The sequence below is a fragment of the Dunckerocampus dactyliophorus genome, chromosome 3, assembly GCF_027744805.1.
Source record: "Dunckerocampus dactyliophorus isolate RoL2022-P2 chromosome 3, RoL_Ddac_1.1, whole genome shotgun sequence".
Taxonomy (NCBI): Eukaryota; Metazoa; Chordata; class Actinopteri; order Syngnathiformes; family Syngnathidae; genus Dunckerocampus; species Dunckerocampus dactyliophorus.
The window spans coordinates 1602105-1615585 of record NC_072821.1 but is presented as its reverse complement, the minus strand read 5'-3'; the positions used below and the strand labels follow the sequence as shown (position 1 = coordinate 1615585).

Below are 13481 nucleotides of genomic sequence, written 5' to 3'. Positions count from 1 at the left end.
GTAAGGAGTTTGGCTTCTCAAAAAAATATGCGTTGAAAAGAGTAATACATTTGCATCACATCAAAGGCGCCTCGGAAAAAAAAAATCCAACCTCACAAATCGTTCTGCATTATATTTGTCTCCCGCCGTATCCCTGCGCACCGTCGCCTGTCCGGCCTTGTGCATGTGACGCAGACGCTCGCGTCTTCAAACAAGACGGGCGTTTCCTTACTTGTGAAACCCCAGCAGCTACCTGGGACGACGTTCTTCAACACCGAAACCCGACCAGAACCAACCCACAACACACAACACTAACACTAACACACCAATGATGTCACTTCAAACATGATGTGTCGTTTTATGATGGAGACATCTCAATGCTTGGGATCATTTTATACACAGTACATTCAGGCCCAAAATGAACCAGAAATTCAAACTAACCAAACACAAAAGTTATAAGGGTCCACTTCATGCTTTAGGGCGGGGCTTAGTCTTGTCTCATCTATAGCGCCACCCTCTCATTGAAACATGCTCGCATGGAGCCCCAGCAGCTACGTCCACTTTTTTGACCCAATGTAAGACAAGATAAGAAGCAACTAGACGGACCTTCACCCACAGCGAGTCGAGGCCCGAGCGTCCCCCATTCCCCCCCCCCCCACGCAGCCTGTTTGACGGACAGCGGCTCAGGCCGTGACAGATTAAAGTCAGAGGGGAAAGAGGATTTACTCACACTCTCTCCTCTAGAACTCCACTTCCTCTCTGTGGGCCGCCTGGCTTTGCCGTCCTCGGTCTGCAGCAATATCACGCTGATGTGCACCTTATCTCCGCCATGATAGAGCGTGTGTCAAGGTCAGGAGCGCACTAACGGTCTGGTTGCCAACAGGCTGCACTCGTGCACGCGTACAAAAACGTCCTCCAGCCTCTCGACTTAGATGAGCTTTTTAAAAAGGGCACCCGTGAATTATTGATGGCAAATATTAACAGCGCTCAGGCTAATAGCTGTAGACGAAGACGCTGTAAAAATCCACCTTGACTGTACGCTACTCCTCATCACTCCGCCGATCCTTTAACCGACTACCTTCTCAAAACAACAACAAATTGGGTCTTGCCTTTCAGCAAAGCACGGCGGCACTCAAGAGGTGCGCACGTCCACACTTTCTTACATTTGGAGTGCGTAAGTGCGTTCACGTGGAGAAGTACTGCAAAATGCAGTGAGTGCACTCAGTACCCGGATGTCGTACTCAACACGCCACAAATGGTGAGTGTGCAGCGATGGACACTCACCACCCTCAGTCGTCGCCATCTTGGCTACGTAGCGCATGTGGAGGGACTAACTTGAGTGGTTGCAATGCACCATTAAAAAGCAAAGAAGAAGAAGAGGGGAAATATTGTGTTTTCATATCCGCTAAGTGCGCAAGTGTGCAGTCAGCCAGCAAAGCCTCAACCCATCTCTTTCAAACGCTGACTGATCGATATTTCATCGTCATTGCCAGAACCCTCATTATTTTTGAGCGACAGCCGACACAAGATGGTCGAGGGAGCAGAGGTCAAAGGGCGCTAGTTCCCTTTCGGAGCACCAAAGGTGCCAGTTTTCAGCAGCCCTTGTCAAAGTCTCAGTGATTCACGTCGTTTGTCAAAGCAAGCTCTCTAGTCGTTTTGACTCATGTCCAACACACACAAAAGGTCACGTCAAGGTACAGGTTGTTTTGTCAGCAGTGCGCCCCTCACAATTCTCACCTGACCTCATTGACATTCTCAACAATCAGTCATCCACTTCCTCGCTGGAACGCTGTTGGTTTTGAACGATAACGACACAAGGTGGTCAAGCTAGTTGGGGTCAGAGTTCAGACAAACAGGCACGTTTCTTCAATTTAATTCCGACTGTTTTCAAACTTCCAGAGATGTCAAAGCAAGAGCCCTATTGATCTTTAGTGATCTCAGACACAAGATGGACGAGGTAGACTGATAGGGAGATGTTACCTTTTGTTTTTAGCAAGCCTAAAATGGTCTAAAACTTGTTTTGTCAGTAATATTGATTATCGACAATAATTTGTAGGACAATTATCATCCAGCAAAATTTGGTATCGTGACAGGCCAGGTTTTTAGTAAGCACAAGGCAGAGAAAGGTCAGAATAATAGATACATATTTATCTTTACCAAGCATAGTCTCTTGATGGACTGCTCTAAGGACATAAAAAAGAACCCTGTCGATTATCTGTGATACATGATAGTATGTGTCGTCATGGGGGTACGTGAATAAATATACAAACAGCGTGACTACATTGGTGCCTAAAAGCCTAAGACCCAGTTACGCAGTGCGCTAAACGCCTCATCATGTGGACAGCGCCTGCACAGCGCAAGGCGTACAGCGCAGGTGAAATGTCTGTTTGGGAAGCACGGCTCTGTTACTAGCATGTCAAAGCAACAACCCGCATGATTTTTAAGGTTTCCCACTTCCCAGCTTGCGTTCAAGCCGCTAATACGTCCTCGTGCTTTCATCGGGTCCTCACTCCGTCAGCCTGTTGGACTCATCGGTGACATCCCATAATGTTGTCATGGGCGTGCAAGAAGAGAATGAGACGGGCTGCGCGGGAAGAGAAGGGTGCTGACTGCTTCCTGTTTCGCTGGAGGTCACAATGGAGTCAAAAGAGGCAGCAAAGCTGTGGCTCCAAATGAGATAAGCTGATCTTCACCTCATCCTGACTCTTGTTTGTCTCCTTAAGGACATCCACGAGCAAAAAGCCGTTCTCCAGCGGCCATGTCCTATTTATTGACAGCAAATAGCACATGCGCCAGGTTGCGTTCCCGCCTTTGAGAAGCGCTAACCTACATCGGAAGGGGGAGGATTGTGCACGATGCACTTTTACCTCACTTTCACGTGTTTGTGCTGGGGAGGATTGGCAAAGCTTTTTTGGTTTTGGTGCCCACAAACTATCCTAACTTTGACTTGCAGTGCTACAAGCTAAATGGTTTTTAAATGGAGTAGCATGCTTACACACACACACACACACCCACACACACACACACACACACACACACAGATGCTGTGCACGTAGCGCCTGCATGCATGCTGACCTATAAAGAAGAAACACAAGTGCCAAGATGTAAGCAGGCCAGAGAGCATGATGGGAGCCTGGAGGCTGAAACTACTCAGACGCTGCCTCGGCCACTTCACGCCTGACTGCCAAGAAACACACGCAACACAACAAAACACAACAGCTACTTTAACTTAACTGTGAAGGTAACGAACCTATTGCACCATGTGGTCCGCTTTGGCACATGTGAGGGAGGACAAATGCCAGCCTCATTTGCACGCTGGGATGCTTTTTGGTGCCATTTTTCCAGCACATGTTGCTTCTTCTTTGGGCAGCAATCCCTCACTTGTCACTGTTAATCAGTTCCAGACCCGACCGGGATAAGAAAAGATAAGATATGACAAATTTAAGATAAGATACATTTCCACCAAGTAGGATTCCTTATTTGTAAATGGAATATTTTTGTAGTTAGAGCATAGAAAATCTGTTTACGACCTTCTAAATATGTTTTTCACCATAATTAGAGCCCTCTAGACATGAAATAACACCCCTATAGTCACCTTTACACTCCTATTCCAAATATAGTAGACATACTGTAATGTACTGACATTAATAAGCCATAATATAGACTCACACATGTTGGCCTTGTTTTTCCATTTTTAGAATACTTTATGACTATTAACTCATTCTATACCAAAGCCATATTTACACGTTTTCATGAACCCCAACAACGCATTTATACGTCTTTTACGTTTTTTCGCACGAGGCAAAAAGAGGTGATGATGCAACTCTCCACTAATGGATTTCACATCAAAGCAATTTAAAAAAATAGAAACGGCCACAAGGTGGCAGAAGTGCATGGATCATTTGCATGTGTTAACACACTCGACAGGAAGGAGGAAGTGAGAGAGCGTGGAGGAGTGTAGCGTGCAGGTTATGCATTGTAGGGAAATTGTAACACATGCACACACACACACATGCACACACATAGTTCAATTCCAAATGTGAAAATTGTAAATAGTTGATGGTGTTATATTAAATTGTATTTTGATGTAAAACAACCCCTTTTTTGTGTTGTTTATGTTGGTATAGTTGTTCAGATATTTGCGCCGTCTCAAAAGCAAAAACTATTTGTGTCAAAGTGAAAGTTATGCCTGAAATGTATCTTTTCACATAAGCTGGTTTTCTCCCTTTAGTAGTCGGGAGCTGATATTTTCCTGAAACTTCCCTATGTTCTACTGCTGATTGCTGAAGAATGGAAAAGGGAAACAAACTTTTTCTTTCCGATGAAAGGCGGGAGTGTAATCTTTCTTGTGGTAGCTTCCATGTTTATGCAACCATACAACACACAACACAACATCCTGTGTGCCTTGGAAGATTGTCTAAAATGGTCACTATCGAAGGGGTTGTCTTTTGAAAAATGGCCGGGATTGAATGAGTTCATGTGACTCTAAGCATTAATAAAAGGTTTTAACGATGGCAACACCAGTGTAAGTGTTGGTTTTCGATTGCGTTCCACCTTAAAGGTATCCTGTTTGACAGCGGCCATCATTGTTTACATCCGCTATATCGCTGTCATTTAAATAAAGAGACTGATATCTTACATAAACTACATAACGATGTAGTGTTTTACTGTTTGTGTCACTGCATATTATGAGAGGTTAACTTCTTGTTACACTTGTATGGCCATTAAAAACGTAATAGATGGCAAAAGGCTTCGCTTTCTATTGTGTTCCACCGTGTTTGCGTTTGACGGCGACCATCTGTGATGCATCATGCATACGTGAATCATGGACAACTTTTGAAATATCAAGGATGTGGTTCTTATTTAATATCCACAATGTGGTTGAAGGACGGGCTGAGCTTCAATATGGCTTCAGTAAATTAAAGCGGCGCCTGTGGAGGCCGAGACGTGTCGCCCACTGAGAGAAATCTGCTGTGGGGGAAAAAAAATAAAAATCAAGTGGATTTCTGGAAGGAGCTTGGATGGAAATGCCTAAAAATACTTTCTGTGCTGTTTGCATCACTAAATGCCATTTTTTGTGACAGTTCAAAACTGGTGGCACATTCGAGGAAGAGGTACACAAATGGCAGTAATCCATTTTTTTTTTTGATGGCACAGATTGAGTTCCCAACATTTTTCTGATTACATAACCTGATAGGCTGGCAGGAAGGACGCGTGGAAAACTGATCGGGAATCCGAAATACATTTCATCTTAGTGCCTCCATTTCCAGCTTATGTTGTGACTTAAATGTTGCTAGACATTTTGACCGTATATTTGGTGTTGGGGGGGGTCCAAGAGCACACATGGAGTGGGGAGACACGACAAGTGCAGCTGATTCAAAGCAATCATCTGAGGCCTGCAGGGATAATCACTGCAAAGCCCCACTGTCCCATTCACTGAGGATAAAACCTACTGGATTAATCCACAGGCCTGCCTACACACACACGCACACACACACACACACACACATATATATATATATATATATATATATATACACATAAAACAACTTACATAACACACAAACCACTTTCCCTTCTTTTCCATACATGCACTCCCTTTTCTTTCACTTCCTGTGTCACTAGTTTTGGACATTCATACTTTGTATTTAGTAGTTCCGCGCTGTCATAAAACTACATGGAAATAGTTTTGGTTTAGTTTTGGGGATTTGAAAACTAGATTTTGACATTATTTACGTGACATTGGAGCAATATGTTACTTTAATGTTACTACAGTATATTTGACATTTCATTTTCCTTCTTTATTCTTGATACAATTTCTGGTTTGTTTGGATTCAGAATCCATTCCCCCCCCAATGGGAACTTAAGCACAAAGGAATCATCTGTTCCAGGGTCAACCATTGGCCACCACAAACCTTTATTAACTGCACATGAAGTCGCATTTGAACGTTCACAACCATCATACAAGTGTAAACGCAAGTCAACCACTGTAACGTTACGCCCTCGAGGACACACTTGCTCCTGTGATCCATTGACAAGGTGTGTCCACTGTCCAACCTTTTCCCTTTTTGTTTTTTTACTTCGCGTCACTTCCGTTGTGTGTTCCTCCTCTTGTCTGATCACCTTCTTCTTGTTTTATGACCTTTTGTTGAGACACAACCTTCTTTTGGAATATCTTTCACAGAAAAAGGCAAGGAAAAAGCTAAATCCTTTGCTGCCAGCTGACCTGAGAAGCATCTAGAGCAGGCGTCAGAAACCTTTTTGAACTGTATTTACTTTCTGGACAGCAAGGAGGACGTGGAATAGCATGGGGTCTAGTGTGCAGAAGGATGCGCATTGTAGGGAAACTAACGCATGCGCACGCACACACACACACACACACACACACACACACACACACGCACACACACACACACAGGCGTGCACACACACGGTTTAGTTCCAAATGTGAAAAGTGGAAATAGTTCATGGTGTTAAATTTGCAAAATAAGTAGTTATTTTGATGTAAAACAATGTGTATTGTTTATGTTGTGGTGCAGCTGTTTAGATATTTGAGCTGTCACAAAAGCAAACTAGAAAAGCACTCAGAGAGTGCAGACGTCGGCCAAGCGTCGTGCATGCTATTGTTAGAATGCTAACACCTAGCATGATAGTGCTAAGTGTTTATATAATAGTCTATCTATGAAAATGGCTAAAAATGCTACTATGCTTATGTTAACATGTTATCAATGCTAACATGAGCATGCAAACACCTAGCATATTAGTGCCAAGTGTTTATTCTGTCTATGTGTCTGCCTATGACAACGGCTAGAAATACTGCTGTGCTGTTAGCATGCTAACATCTAGCATAATAGTAGTAAGTGTTTATATAAGTGTCTAGCTATGAAAATGAAAAAAAAAAAGACACTATGCTAGTGTTAGCATGCTAGCAATGCTTTGACCTGACCTGACTGCTGTCAGGCTCTACAACACCTGCACCACCTGAACCATGTTGTAGACAATATGCTTTCTTTACACTGTTCTCTTTACTTGTCTTGCTTGCTTGCTGCTGTAACAAGTAAATTTCCCCACTGTGGGATAAATAAAGTACATACATACATACAGTACATACATACATACATACATACAATGCTAACACCTAGCATGACAGTGCAATGTACCGAGAAGGATAAATGTCCGGAATGAGTTGAGAATTTTGACATTGGAATGGTCTGAGTCGGTTGAGAAATGTGGAAGTAGTTAGAAGTCTTTATCAGGGGTCACCAACCCGTCGATTGCGAGCAACCGGTCGATCTTTGGGACTTTGCTGGACGATCGTGAGGATATTGGGGGAAAAAAATGTGATTACATCACTGCCCGCCATTCCCGGGGAGCAACCAACAGGCACACATTTTGACCACTGAACAAGCCCATACATCTCGCCACCCTCCAGGCACACAGCCCACAAGCTCCAGCCAGGAGCCCAGTCCCCCAAAACCCGACCGGAGGTGTCAGCGTACACCGGATCGCCTCACTGCGAGGTTAAGCGAGAAAGAGAGAGAGAGAGTGACAGCGCAGTGATGTTGTTGCGAACACAAGAGTTGTTATTGCACGTTAACATGGCTCACAAGCTGCCTTTGATGCTTCTAAATGAACAAAGCTAACTCCATAGACGTGCGCCTCCAAACAAATCTTAGCGCTGCGTCTCGTTAGGGCTGCACTGACCAGTCTCTCTCTCCTCACCATCGCTCGCCCATGACACTGAGCAAGCTGAGGTGTAGTTGGCTCATGGAGCCCACGCCACAAGCCCGACCCTGACGAAGAGCCACAAAAGTAGGGGTGGCCAAAGTGCAGCTCGGGGGCCATCCGTGGGTCGTGGCTCATTTGTCATTGCATCACTGCAGAAGCCAAATAAAACTTTAAAAAATGCAAAAATGGTAAAAAAAAAAAAAAAAAAAATACAGCAAAAGGAACAATGAGAAAAGGCATGTTAGTTTAATTGCCGACTCTAAATTGTCCAAAGGTTTAAATGTGAGCGTGAATGGTTGCTTGTCTATGTCGCCCCAAATCAGCTATATATATATATATATATATATACGTATATATATATAATGCAGTTCACTTTACACGGCCTCGCTATTACACAGATTTTTTTTGCGTGCAATTTTTTACAGTGTAGCATGCTTTTTTTTTTTTTTTTACAGCATATGAATGCTTTGTGTTGTGCGTCCTGATTCGCAAAAGGGAGAACCCGCATTGTCCAGTGTATGTTTGCAAGTGCACCGGCAAAGGCGCCTGCAGTTGCACCCAAAAGGCAGAGGAAGATGCACAAAAAGTTGAATTCAGGACAAAAGCAACACATTTTAATACGGATGCAAGAAGGGCTTCAGCTGTGGGCAACAAAACCACGGAGAGGCCGCCTCTGCGGATGCCGGGGCAGAGGCATACATGAACACATTTAAAGCCATCATGGAGGAAGGGGGATATAAGCCTGAACAAGTTTTTAATATGGCTGAGACAGGCTTATTTTGGAAACACCACATCGCTGATTCAGCCCATGGAGCAAGGCGTGATCTGCGCTTTCAAGGCCCTCTATATGCGCAACATATAGATTTTCTCATGTCTGAGTAAAAATAGTGTATCAAGTGTGTGGTGAGGGGTTTTACAGCTTTAAAACATATACAATAATCAAAAAAAACATCCTGTAAACAAAAAAACACAAAAAACAGATATAATAAATGAAAAAACGTAGGCTGGAAATGAAAAAATATATAATGAATGAAAAAACATATCTGAAAACAATTTCTTTTTACACTTATGTGTCAATTAGAGCTGTTAGAAAACGGGATGCACCTGCGACATGAATGATGAGAAGAGCGCACGACCCCCGTGGTTACACGGCATTAAAGCAAAGACGGAGCGTTTGCTTGTTGTTTTCTAGTGGTTATAACAGCTTTTTACACTTGTGTGACAGGTTAATGGAGTCGCTTATAATGTTACGCCGCAAAACACTCAGCGGTCAGGTTAGACACTCAGTGCTTTGTGGTCGTTTGCAGTTCTTACTGGGATAGCAACTGAATACAGATCACTCACACACACACACACACACGTGCTGATCTACTTAAGAGGACGGCCTGAGCTCTTTGTCCTTGCTGACATTGTAAAACAAGCGTAAGAAGCGCCGACAATACAGCGCATTTCCTGGACATGAACGTGACTGTTAGACAATACATTAGGAACATCTAATGAGACAACACCAAAAGTGTTGCGTTTTGACGTATTCACTGGTCAACATGTGTATTATTTGCAGCGGTTCGTCATACTGAGAGCTGTTCCTAACATTTTGGTGAACGTGACGCACTATCCCCAACTTTATCTGACAAAACAAAAGAAATGAAAGAGGTTTCAGCACCAGTACTGGAGCTGTCCTCTGTGCTGAAACTCTCACAGAGCAGCCGACAGCAGGGGGGGGCGGGGGGGGGGGGTCCTTATCCAATCAGAATAATAAAGACGAAAGTTGCATCTCTGTGTGTAGCTTGAAACGCTGCGGGGGAGCAAGAGCGAATCAGGAGGGGAGCTTAATGTCAGCTGACTGATGTCATATTACATCTGCAAAGTGACGTTCACGCGACCGACCCAAACTACCATGGCGATCTGCTCGCAATCGACGTAATGGGCACCCCTGGCCTGGAGCCATGTAGAAACGTCACAAACACCAATACTGATACTCACTGGTATTATTCTATTAGTAGTAGTAACGGTAGTGTTGTGTCTTCAACGCTTTTTACCCTCTTGCACGCACAAACCATCCCTGAAACACATGCCATTCACCACTTTGCACAAAACCGAAAGGTCCAGGTCAAAGGTCAATGTCAAACACACACAACAAAAGTAGTATTTGTGCATTTCTTTAAACCGATCGTCCCCAAACTGCGGACGTGTCGGCGGCAGATAGCCGCTCGGCCGCTTAGCTTTTCGTGTCCATTTAGCTTGAGACCTTAAAAAGGTCAGAGGTCACTCATAACTCGGCGGGAAAATGTAATTGCGGCCACGCGCATTGTGTCACACATCAAATGAAAGCCCTATAATCTGTAAATGAAAGTTTACAGATTATTTTTGTCAATATGGTGACGCGGTGCGCACGTGAACAACCCGATACAAATCAATAACCCTCTCGACTTCATTTAGTCACTGGGTGAGGTTGCTAGTTGTGTTGTTGCCTCGTGTAACAAAACAAGCAGGAAGTGAAATAAAGTTTTAAAAAAAGATGAACTGACCAACCTGGTAAAGCTTTTAATTGCGTCCTCCTCTTGCTTTCAACGTGCCGTGATACGGGTTAGAGATGTCCGCACGTTGCTCGCTCTCTTCCACCCGAATGATGGCGATAATGAGGATGAGCCCTCCCTCCACCCTCGGAAGAGAGCGGATGCACTGGCGCCACGCTTCCCGTTACGGTTCTACAAAACAAAAGCGACGGAGAGTCAGTCACTTTTCCTTTAACGGGAATGACATGTACTCACATTAGTCCAACTGAGTGGTGTTTGTATTTGTCAAATATGTACCTGTAGTTTACTTACGTATGTTTTCCTTAGTATTGCATAATAAAAACACAAAACATCTTGCCCTTGTTTTTTTTTAAAGAAGTAATTCTATGATACTTACTTTACGTCACATATCAACAGTTGTCTATACTACTGAACTCAAGAAATAACATGAATGGAAATAACGTAGATGGTACTTTTCAAATTGGAGGTAGAAAGAGTACAAAAAATATGAAGTACTTATTCTTACTTTTACTTGAGTATACAGCATATTACTTCTACATCAAAACCTCAGTGTCATGTCATTACCTTTAAAAAAAAGGCTTTCATTTTTCATCACAGTTTGGAATAAATAAAACCATGTTTTTATATATTTTGCTATATTGCTTCTCGTACTACAGCAAAACTAATGATTTTGTGCAATTTAAGGAAAACAATGTTCCCAAAAATTGGAGCTTAGATGTTACTGAGGTTAAATGGAAATCATTTTAATGTCGAAATTCCACTACATAACTTTGAGGACAGATTTGACTATTTTGCTTCCAGCAAACACAGGTGCATTTTCAAAAACTAAAATAATTGAGTAAATAATTATTGAGTTACTTACATGTTAACCAATTTTCCTAAACGAATCAAATCGTTTCTGTTAAACTGGATTTTTATAAACACGCGTTTAATCAAAATTATATTTTTTCTGAAAAAATACTGAACGTGTTATAGCGATTCACTGAAAAATACGGAGCAATTTCTATTTACCCTGAATCCTAAACGATAAATAAAACATAGCAATGTGGTTGGGGTATCCAGCTATATACATGCCTTTTTTGTCTCTTATTTTGACGGGCCAGTTGAGCGATTTCCGACCAACATTGTTCTACGCTTGATATTGACAAAATGGCCGCGCCCTTTGACGTAAAGTAGCGGTTTACAAAGAACCTGTGCAGCTAATTAATGGACTTGGTGGATGGATATTTAATGTTTACACTTTTATGTAACCGTGAACGGCTGTAAGTCCTCATTCATAACACAAACTAAAGATTAGGAATGTATTATACGAGAAAAAGATGTGTAGCGACGAAGCATAAGACGTTAAAAACGCAAAATACAAAGAATACCCTCATTTGAAATGTGCAAAACTTAATAAACATATTTTTCCAATAAGCCAAATGTTACCTTGTGGAAATCTTGGGAGTGGGTGCGGGTTTAAAGACGAAGCGAGTCATGTTCAGAGTGAAGGATGATGAGATGCAGAGAGCTGTCAATCATCCTCTTCCGACTGCTGTCGCTTTCTCACATCACTTGTCACTTCACACGTTCAGACTGCTCATCTTCTCCTTCATCACCTCCTCCTTTCAAAATAAATTGTACAAAAAAGCCAAGACAGGACACAACACATTTTGCAAGAAAATTGGTTCAAAGTTGAACGTGCGACTACATTTTAAAAAGACAAGTATAAGTTGTGACGTAAACCAAGAGCAGTTTATACGTTCATTTTATGTTGTGATGACGTGACATTTCACAGCTTGTTATCTGCAGCAGGATGAGCAGCATCACTCCGCCCCCACCCCCCGCGTGTGACCCACAGGCAGGAAATTACTCGGCTGTTGCACGATGTATTAACACACACACACACACACACTCCTATCAAAGGCTTGACTCAGAAAAAAAATGCACCACAGGGAAACATGTAATCTGCACTCAACGGGAGAAACCCCAAATGGGACATGATTCAATCAGACTTCATGTATTTATAAAAAATATTGGGGAATACACTCCTGATCCAAATCTTAAGACCAGTTGAAAAATTGCTAGAATTTGCATTTTGCACATTTGGATCTTAATGAGGTTTTAAGTAGAGCTACAACATGCAAAAGCAAGAAGGGGGGGTGAGACAAAAAGCACATAGAAAAAGTAATTTACCGAAAACAACAATTAAACTGAAATAGGCTGTTTATCAGCTGATCAAAAGTTGAAGGCCATCGCTCAAAAAATAACAAAAAATGTTCTCAGTAGGACTCAATAATGAGGAGCTCCAGCGTTCTTGTTCATCACTTCCAAAATGGCTTTGGGCATGCTTGATGCCAGTGTTTCCAGGAGGCTAGTGGGAACATTGCTCCAAGTGGTGAAGATGGCTTCACCAAGGGCATCAACTGTCTGGAACTGTTGGACATTTTTAGAAACTTCCCTTGCCATCCACCCCCAAATGTTCTCTATGGGATTTAAATGAGGGGAACATGCAGGATGGTCCTAAAGGGTGATGTTATTCTCCCTGAAGAAGTCCTTGGTCAAGCCAGCATTGTGACCTGCAGCGTTGTCCTGTTGAAGAACCCAGCTGTTACCACACAGACGAGGGCCCTCGGTCATGAGGGATGCCCGCTGCAACATCTGCACGTAAGCGGCCGCCGTTTGACGACCCCGCACCACCTGAAGCTCCGGTGCTCCACTGAATGAAAAAGCACCCCAGATCATGATGGACCCCCCCTCCACTGTGCCGGGTAGAAAACATCTCAGGTGGGATCTCCTTGTCATGCCAGTAACGTTGGAAGCCATCTGGACCGTCAAGGTTACATTTTTTCTCATCAGAGAATCAAACTTTTTCCACCTTTCAATGTCCCATGTTTGATGCTCCCTGGCAAAGTCTAAACGGGCACTTTTGTGGCGTTGAAGGAGACTAGGTCTTTGAATTTCTTTTTTGTTTTTTAAAGCCTTTTCCTGCAGATGGCGTCTGATGGTTATTGCCCTGCAGTCTGCACCAGTAAGGACCTTCATGTGGGTGGAAGACCGCCCTGTGTCTTGGTGACAGCCAATCGGATCCTCCGGCTCAGCGCAGGCGTGATTTTTTTGGGTCTACCACTTGACTTTTTTGTTCTATAATGCTCAGGATCTTCCAAACAATGTAGAATGACCGATTTACTGCTCCCAACCTCAGCAGCCATGGCACGCTGCGAGAGGCCTTGCTTATGCAGCTCCACAATCCCACCA

General features: G+C 43.2%; 1 protein-coding gene across 2 annotated transcripts in view; it reads right to left on the bottom strand.

The window, feature by feature from the left end:
• Positions 1 to 10403, bottom strand: part of LOC129178432 (synaptosomal-associated protein 25-A-like) — a 36860-nt gene extending 26457 nt beyond the window's left edge. For both annotated transcript variants that reach the window (XM_054770682.1, XM_054770680.1), the window contains exon 1: positions 10240 to 10403. The gene's annotated coding sequence lies outside the window, so the exon portion shown is untranslated. The remainder of the gene's footprint in view (positions 1 to 10239) is intronic.
• Positions 10404 to 13481: the final 3078 nt, after the last annotated feature.